The sequence below is a fragment of the Ambystoma mexicanum genome, chromosome 3q (assembly GCF_040938575.1).
Source record: "Ambystoma mexicanum isolate Mex_15411 chromosome 3q, UKY_AmexF1_1, whole genome shotgun sequence".
Classification (NCBI taxonomy): Eukaryota; Metazoa; Chordata; class Amphibia; order Caudata; family Ambystomatidae; genus Ambystoma; species Ambystoma mexicanum.
In genome coordinates, this window is record NC_090926.1 from 565,763,906 (window position 1) to 565,773,411 (window position 9,506).

Consider the following 9,506-nt stretch of genomic DNA (forward strand, 5'->3'; position numbering starts at 1 on the left):
GCCAAGCATCGAAGCACAGGACGGCTCTGCAAATACTAGCTTTGCTACCCAGAAGATGGTGCAGAAAAGGAAACTAGCAAATGGGGCATGGTCTGCAGGTGAGCACCAAGGGTGTAGTGCACAGCTGAAAAGTGATGCATAACACTAGACTACCAGGTTTGGGCTTGCCGTCTGAGCTCAGGTGTTGGCAGCATCCTTTTCACATTCACTACTCTACCATGCATGCTTTTTAGGCATAAGGTGGTGCTCTCCATACAAGCACATGTTGGTTTGAGTGCCAACCTGCTGTTGCAGCACTTGGTCTTGTGATGGAGTGCTGGCATGGTTTAGTTTGTTCCTTGCTATTTTCCAGGTAGTGTCTTTCCGTACATGTCAAACACTCAGAAATAAGCTCTTACCCTTCAGCCGAAGGGAGATTTGTATTGATCATAATATAGCACCTGTCCCCATTGTATGGCCGCAATGTTCTTTGTGGTTGGAACGCCCTTGTGTAGAAGGGGAGCTTCTGAGACATGATGCATGCTCAATTGGGCAGGTTAGGGCTTGGGTGGGCTGGGCCAGTAAGCAGCCCAGAGGTCATGCAAGTGGGCAGGTGTTGGTGGTTTAGGATAGTCCTAGTACAAGAGACTTCCCAGGTAAACATTTTTCATAGTTTGGTTGTTGATGCGCCAGGGGTTTGTGTGGATGGCTGCAAGCTGCTAAACAGGCTTCCGTAGCTGCATTCTATAGCACATGGATGGCTGTGCCTGCAGCTTGTTTGTAGTGATGAAAGGTATACACAACTTAAACTCGGACTGAGCAACTTCCATGTCATTTCCCTACGTCCAACAAAATTGACTGCTCTTGCGATCTCCCTAGATCAGTGGAAGAGGGGGCTTGGAGGGACAATGACTTGCTGCAAATGCTGCTAGCATCGTTGGATGGGTGTTGTCCGGTTTGGGCAAGAGGTTCTGTGATGTATGAACTGTATATTAAAAGTTTCAAGCGTGAAGAGGTTTGTGGGCTTTTCCGAATGGCAAATGAAATGTTGCAGAGCAGCAGAGTTGCAGTTGGCTGGTACTTTAAGTGTGGACAACTAGATGCTGTGCTGGTAGCAAGTGAGTATGTCTTTGAGGGATTCCAGGCCAGTGTTTATGGTACGGTGAGTGGTGCACATGGCTCTTTAACGGTAGTGCAATGACCAATAGGGAGCCAATGGAGGACTCTTGGTGTAGTGGGAGGCAGGCTAATTAGCAGGCAGAAGGCATTGTTTTAGTTATTTGCAGTTTCCTTAGCTGAAATGCCTGTGCCTAGATAAAAGCAGTTTGCATAGTCTGATGGTGATGGCAGAGAAACAGGATAGGTGAGGTAAGAGGATGATGGAGGTGGTCCATCGAGCCTCAAGCAATCCATCCGACTAACCGTTTGAACTTTCTACGGCCTGCCAGGGCTTTTTATTTCACTTCTTGGAGATGGCTGAAGATGGGAGACTCCATGCCTCTGTTCATTATTTGCCCTGGATGCGGCCTGGTACGATGGGCACTCCCTGTGCATTATGCAAGGATATTACCTGCACCATGAAAGACCATCGCAACCGGCTTACTGAGTGGCTCCAGATGGGTGAGTCCAGGCAGCATGCCTCACCCAGCCACAAGAAATCTGAGCAGTCTTCTAAGACCTTTGAGGGCACTCCGGTGACAGGGGCCCAACAGAAGGCAAAGCAGTCCATGGGCACTGCGAGCACCATTGGGTTGGGCCCTTCAGCGGCCAGGGTGAGTGCAGCATCTCTAGCACCGTCAACCATGAGCCAATGGTCTGGCTCAATGAAGCACGGAGCCCCTGGGTAAACTAAGGCCCCAAGCGTCACCAAGGTCATGAAGACCCAGGTTCACCCAGCAAAAACTTCCATTGAAGGAGGATGGCATCACAGGCGAAGGATGTTGATGCGGGCTCACAGGAGACAAGCCTCCAGGGTGAGATTCCCTTCCGGCCAGGAGGAATAAGCTTTTCTAGCCATAGAGAAGACACCAGTGCAGAAGATGCAGTCATCGCCCCAAAACCTGTCTCCCCTGGTGGGAGGGGGCACAGTAGTCCTGCAGGGCAAAGACATCAAGGAGGAGCTTTCTGCTGTTCTTACTGTATTGGGTGAGAAGTCGTCAAGGCCAGGTCCTACAGGAGGGACCCCCGACAAGGTAGATGTGGGGAGTGGTCAGGACAGAGTGCCAGGGCAGTCAGGATCCAGAGGCCACTGCCACCATCTCCTGCTGTAGCCACTACAGCAGACCTTTCAGTCGACATCCTTCAGGCCTTACACACCCTGTGCTCCTATTTGGAAAAGGATGCCCCTGTTGCTGGCGTGAGACCCTCCACATCACCATCCATCGCCTCCACAGAGGGACAGGACAGACCAGATACAGCAACTGGCACGGGTGATGGCAGAGTAGATCTCATGTCCTCGCCACATGACAATTGGCTCGTTTTGTGCCATGATCTCTAGGGCCTCAGATTGTTCCAACTGTTTCCCTAGGACAAGGAAGGCTTCTGTACCAGCGCCGGGAGGCTAAGGAAAACCGTACTGTCTATCCCGCTATTGGATGACATTTGGGGTGAGGGACTGTCCCTCAAGAACCCGTCCTTGGCAAAGAGGGACTGGTACAGTACAGGGTGCCAGACTCTGCACCCAAGTGCTTGATCACAGCCTTCCCTGGATTCGGTGGTCTCGGCGGAAGTCTGCAGGTTTGACTGCGTCAACATCTTCTGTCCCCCTGGACAGCAAGGGCAAGAATCTAGACGTTATGGGATGACTAGTCATCTTGGCAGCAACAACCATAGAGGCGGGCAACACCCTCGCCATTGTGGCTTGTTACAACAGGGAGCTCTGGTTAAATATTGCTCCCCTCCTGGACATCACTGCCCCAGGTTTCCGCCAGATGGGCAACCGCATTTGCCTTCAGCAGGGTTGGTTGAAAACCACTAACTTCTGCCAGGATGTGCAGTCGAGGGTGTTGGGCATGCCCTTTGGGGACTTGTTTGGCAAGACTGGACAAGTCTCTAATCCTTCAGGGCGGATAACGAGATGGCATACACTTTGGGCACAGTTCAGCAGCAGTCCTTTTGGATGTCCAGTGGAAAGTACCAGGGTTTCTCCAAAGGCTTCAGTGGCATCGCAGTCATCTTAGTCAACTGTCAGCCGTCCCACTTTTCGACCCAGGAGGCTTACAGGGGCTGCAACAAGTTGCAGTCATCACCAAGATCCCCAAGGCGGCTCCTCCACGGCAAAGCAGGACTTAAACGCCAGGACGTCGGGCCCCCACCTCCACACCCCAGTGGGAGGCCAGCGGATAAACTTTGTTGGCGTGTGGAAGACCATCTACAGACAGTTGGGTGCTGGATGCTCTGGCCCACAGACACTCTGGAATTCCAACAAGTGTCCACATATACCATCCGTGGCCAGGAAGGAAAACCACATCCCTCGGCATCTTCTGGCGGTGCTGGCCAGTGCAATAGAGCTCATCCCAAAGAAGCTCCAGGGCTTCGACTCTCTGTACTTTTGGCAGGCGGTTGGAGGCCCATCCTGGACTCCGCCGCTTGAACAAGTACATCAGATCGCAGGAGTTTTGGATGGTCACCCTTCAGCACATGCTAGGACAGCTGGTAGATTTCCTGTTGTCACTTGGACTTGGAGGATGCTTAATTTTACATCCCCATCCACAAGGGACACTGCGTTCCAGTGCTTCGTGGTCCAAGGGGAGCACTATCAGTTCAAGGCCCTTCACTTCAGCTTAAAGTTGGCGCCAAGGGTTTTCACCAAGTGCCTGGCAGCGCGGCTGCGTCTACAAGGGATCCATGTTTACCCCTACCTGGACGACCGGCTCATCTGAGCGAAATCGAGGGAGATCCCTCTTGCTTACATGGCGGAAACCGTCCAGCTGCTGACCGAGCTGGGGTTCTGTGAACTATGCAACGTCTTGCTTGGTGTCATCACAAGTTGCACTTTCTGGGGTCTCGACTCAACAGCGTCATGCTTGGAATCTCTGGAGAGGATGACGGCCATCCTGGGCAAGGTGCATAGGCTGACCCCGAAAAAACTGCAGGCTGTGGATGCAGCCACTAAGAATCTCTACGGCAGTTGGATACAGGTATCTGGAAGCTTCAAGGACAGATCTCTCTCGATGAGATGTTGTTGAGCAATATGGTGGGTCTGCATCTGTCAGCGGGCAGACTTCCAGACCCCACCTCATCGGGAGACAGTCATAACAGACGCCTCCCTGGAAGGATAGGGCACACACCAGAGGTGTTACATATGCACATTCTGGAGCTACAGGCAGTGTTTTGGGTCTTTCCTTTGGCCCTCAAAGGCAAGGTGGTACGGGTCTTCATGGACAACACCACTGCAATGTTCTACATCTGGAAGCAGGGGGCACCAGATCCCAGCGCTCTCCAGAGGCACTGGGCCATGGCCCAGGGGATATTCCTCCCGTTTTATCTGGCCGGAGTGAAGATCGCAGACTCCCTCAGCAGGGAGCTGTGCCATGAGTGGGAACTTGAGAAGGATCAAGGGGATCTTCTGTCCGATGGGGCAATCCCCACATCGATCTGTTTGCGACAGCGATGGACACCAAGTGCTGGAGGTTTGCCTGCAGATTTCCCCAGCTAGGGAGCATGGGGATGCCTGGGATGGCCTGTTTCTTTATGCGTTCCCTCTGTTGCTGCTGCAACTCAATCAACTTGAACTCTCCTGGTGCAGGATCCTTGTTGCACCAGCATGGCTGAGACAAATGTGCTACCTTCTGGACTTATCAGTATCCCCTCCAGTCAAGCTTCCAGCGGTCGCAGATCTTCTCACCAGAGGCGCGATTCTGCATCACAACCCTGGGTCCCTGAACTTGCAGGCCTGCCGCACTAGAGTTGGGAGGATACAAGATCCTGGCAGACTGCAAGGAGGTACTTGCAAAGGCCAGGGCTTCATCTACACTCAGCTGCCAGGGGACCACTGGAGAGTGCGCGGTACAAATATACATTAACGGTTGAGGTGTTGCTGGGGAGGGGGATCTAGGGAATGAGGCTATGGAATAAGTTGAGGGAAGAAGCAGTTTTGCATCCTGTCTGCTTTTAGGTTGTCCCAAACCGACACCAGGGAGCACCCTGTTCGTCGTAGTGGTCTGAAGCCAGATTGGGCAGGGTCGAGGAGGAGGTTGGATTCAGTGAATGGTAAGTGCTTCAATGCTGTTGGCCTTTAAGCAGGCGTTGGAAATGGGCTGGTAGTTCTGGGGGTGGAGTGGGTTGAGCATAGGTTTTTGAGGTGTTGAATGTTTAAGGCTTCTGCGAAGCTTCCTGATTAAGGATTGAGCATGTGATACTGGGATGGTTGTGGGTGGCTGGGCAAGGTTCTTCAGGGGTACCTGGCAGGCAGCTTTGTGATGGCTCCTACTGATTGGGGAGAAAGGCAAAGATTTGTCTCTGGAGCGTTTTTTGGACAGGGCTTTATTTCTAATTTGGAGATCATGGCAGTCTAAAGTATTGCATAGCGATTGGGAGTTAGGGGACCGGGGGGGGGTTTGGGGATAGAGCAGCCTGCTGAAATGACTTCAGAAATCAGTTCCTTGCTTGGGTTGAGAGTTCAGGAATGTTTTCTTGGTACCAATTGACCCTTGTTAGTCTTGCTAGGGCAGTTTTGTTTTTGATGGTTGGGTTTGTCCTCCAGGTGGCTCTTGAGATTTAGCGATAGAGTTGGTGCACCACTTGGGTGTGGTGCCTTATCTGATGAGTTTTGCTTGGGTGAGGGCGTTCAAGAGCCAGTGGACAATGTTTGATGGGTGAGGGGGAAGTCATTTCTGGAGGCAGTGCTGGGAGTGAGTTTGCTAGGTTTGGTGGCAGTGTGGATATGAAGGTGTGGCCTCCAGCGTCGGTGGGCGTAGATGCATTGTCGGGTTGAAGGCTTCAATGTTTGAGATCAGGGTTTGGAGAAGAGTCAAACCAGGTGTTGCATTCACTTAGGATGGACTGCTGGATGTAGGCTGAAGGTAGTTGTTGGAGCAGTCAGCAATTTTTGTTGCTACCAGGGGGTCTGTAAAGGAGTAGGAAGCTGTGAGTTGGAAGGGATTCATAGAAGGGATTCATAGTCTGGTGCTAGCTGAGGTGTCCTTGATAAACAAGGAAATGAGTGTTGATTTAGGATTGCAAGTCACCACCTTGTTTATCGGTTCTGAACAATCTGGTTGTAGCCAGGTGGGAAGTTCTTGTGTGAACTGGGTTTGTAATTGTCGGCAAACCAGGATGCCTGGGTCTTTGTTTGAGAAGGTCAATGATGTTGACCTGGCCTGGTGTTGAGGATGCAAGAGATTTGATGGGGTTTGCAAGTGCTGGATGGGTCGATGGTAGGGATTGTTGGAGAGGGAGTGGCATGGGAGGATGTGGGGTGGTTGCATTAGTTTGAGGTGAAAGGGGTGGCTGGAGGTGAATGAGGCTAATGTTTGGTGCTAGAGGGGAGTTTTGGGTGCTATAGTGGCATGGATTGGGATCATGCTTGGAGCATGGGTGATGGTAATTGGGGCCTGAGGTCTGTGCCTTTCTTTTGTGCGACCCATTGGGGGGGGCTTTAGGGGTTGGGTTTTTGGCCAGCGCTGTGCTAAGGGAAGCAAGATTTTGGAGTGGGTGGCTGTCTTCCTTAGAAGTCGGAGGTGAGCTAGCGGGGGATGAAGTAGGAGGGTTGGCTTGACTGGGTAGGTGGCCAGTGCTCTGGATGCTCGGAGGGTCAAGGTTTTCAACTGTTCTCCATAGTGCTGCTCTCGCTTGTGCATAACCAGATCCGCACACAGGCCGAAAAAAGGGGTGTTTAATTAAGGTTGGAGGAGCATACCTTGGTGTTATGGAGTGAGGTGGCTGCTGTGAGACTAAGTGGAGGGTTGAGGATTGGCCGCGGATTGGAGAGGGCTGGGGTAAGGTGTGGTGGGTATTGAGCATTTGTGCCTGAGCATTTGGGAACGCAAGTGCATCCGCACTGGAAACCCCATTTTCCAGCCCCAGGCCCCGATTTCCACCCCGCAACCCTCGTTCCCTCCCGCTTCCTGGAGCCTCTCAATCCCGCCTCCCGACCCTCCCCTGCGCCCTGATTGGTCCCCACTGAAGATCGAGCACTCATTCAGTCCCTCCTGGGCAGCCCTCTGCCCGGCAGCCCCTCGGCTAAGGACCCAAGGCAAAGGACGGCTCCTACAGTGACGGCTCCAAGGCGTATCTGCAGGTATCCGCAGGAGAAGCAAGAAGACACCAACAAGTAAGTGTGGCAAGGGCGGAGACAGACAACTATTTCTCGCCATACTACCCTACCACTCAATCTACTACTTTTCTGGTGTGTCCCCAATTAGCCGCTCATTGCAAGTCGCATTTGAAGTTGCGCCCAATAGCCTCTCTGAGAAAGTTGATTCTAGAAGTGTTCCCAATTGCATTTGAAGTTGCACCCAATAGCCTCTCTAAGAAAGTTGATTTTAGACGTCGCACCCAATAGCCTCTCTGAAAAAGTTGATTTTAGACGTCGCACCCAATAGCCTCTCTGAAAAAGTTGATTTTAGAAGTGTTCCCAATTGCATTTGAAGTTGCACCCAATAGCCTCTCTAAGAAAGTTGATTTTAGACGTCGCACCCAATAGCCTCTCTGAAAAAGTTGATTTTAGACGTCGCACCCAATAGCCTCTCTGAAAAAGTTGATTTTAGACGTCGCACCCAATAGCCTCTCTGAAAAAGTTGATTTTAGAAGTGTTCCCAATTGCATTTGAAGTTGCACCCAATAGCCTCTCTAAGAAAGTTGATTCTAGAAGTGTCCCCAATTGCATTTGAAGTTGCGCCCAACAGCATCTCTAAGAAAGTTGCGCCCTCTCTGACAGTTGATTTTAGAAGTGTTCCCAACTGCACTTAGAAGTTGCGCCCAATTAGTCTCTCTGAGAAAAGTTGATTTTAGAAGCGTCCCCAATTGCATTTGAAGTTGCTCCCAATAGCCGCTCTGAGAAAGTTGATTCTAGAAGTGCTCCAAACTGCATTTTGAAGTTGCGCCCAATAGCATCCCTAAGAAAGTTGCGCCCTCTCTGACAGTTGATTTTAGAATTGTCCCCAATTGCATTTGAAGTTGCACCCAATAGCCTCTCTGAGAAAGTTGATTTTAGACCTTGCACCCAATAGCCTCTCTGAAAAAGTTGATCTTTAGAAGTGTCCCCAATTGCATTTGAAGTTGCTCCCAATAGCCGCTCTGAGAAAGTTGATTCTTGAAGTGCTCCAAACTGCATTTGAAGTTGCGCCCAATAGCATCTCTAAGAAAAGTTGCGCCCTCTCTGACAAAGTTGATTTTAGAAGTGTTCCCAATTGCATTTGAAATTGCGCCCAATAGCATCCCTAAGAAAGCTGCGCCCTCTCTGACAGTTGATTTTAGAAGTGTTCCCAATTGCATATGAAGTTGCGCCCAATAGCCTCTCTGAGAAAGTTGATTCTAGAAGTGTCCCCAATTGCATCTGACGTTGCACCCAATAGCCTCTCTGAGAAAGTCGATTTTAGACCTTGCACCCAATAGCCTCTCTGAAAAAGTTGATTTTAGAAGTGTCCCCAATTGCATTTGAAGTTGCTCCCAATAGCCGCTCTGAGAAAGTTGATTCTAGAAGTGCTCCAAACTACATTTTGAAGTTGCGCCCAACAGCATCTCTAAGAAAAGTTGCGCCCTCTCTGACAAAGCTGATCTTAGAAGTATTCCCAATTGCATTTGAAGTTGCGCCCAACAGCATCTCTAAGAAAATTTGATTAAAGAAGTGTTCCCAACTGGACCTTATAGGTTACGCCCAACAGCCTCTCTGAGAAAAATTTGATTATAGAAGTGTTCCCATGGCATTTAGAAGCTGCGTCCAAAAGCCTCTCGGAGAAAAGTTGTTTTAGGAACTGTTCCCAATTGCATTCAGAAGTTGCGCACATTAGCCTCTCCTGAAAAGTTTTGGAAGTTAGAAGTGTTTCTCAACTGCACCTAGAACCTCTAAACTACACTTAGAAGTTACGCCCAATAGCCTCTCCGAGGAAAGCTGACTTTAGAACTGTTCCCAATTGCGTCAAGAAGTGTACCCAAGTGCATTTAGAGGTTGTGACCAATAGCCTCTCTGAGAAAAGTTTGATTCTAGAAGTGTTCCAAACTGCATCTTGAAGTTGCGCCCAATAGCATCTCTAAGAAAGTTGCGCCCTCTCTGACAAAATTGATTTTAGAAGTATTCTAAATTGCATCTAAATTGCAATTGCATTTAGAAGTCGCGCCCAATAGACTCTCTGAGAAAGCAGACTTTAGAAGTACTCCCAACTGCACCTAGAAGTGTTCCCAGCTACATTTAGAAGCACCAATCATGAGCGCACCCACTCCACCTGAGCCTGCCAGAAACGACCGCAGGGGACCACCCCCACTCTCCGATCTACCTCCCCTCCCAACCCCTCCCTCCCGTACCACCCCACCCCCCTCCACACAAGCAGCCACTCCCCTGTCCAAACACCAAGCCAGAGGAGCACGAT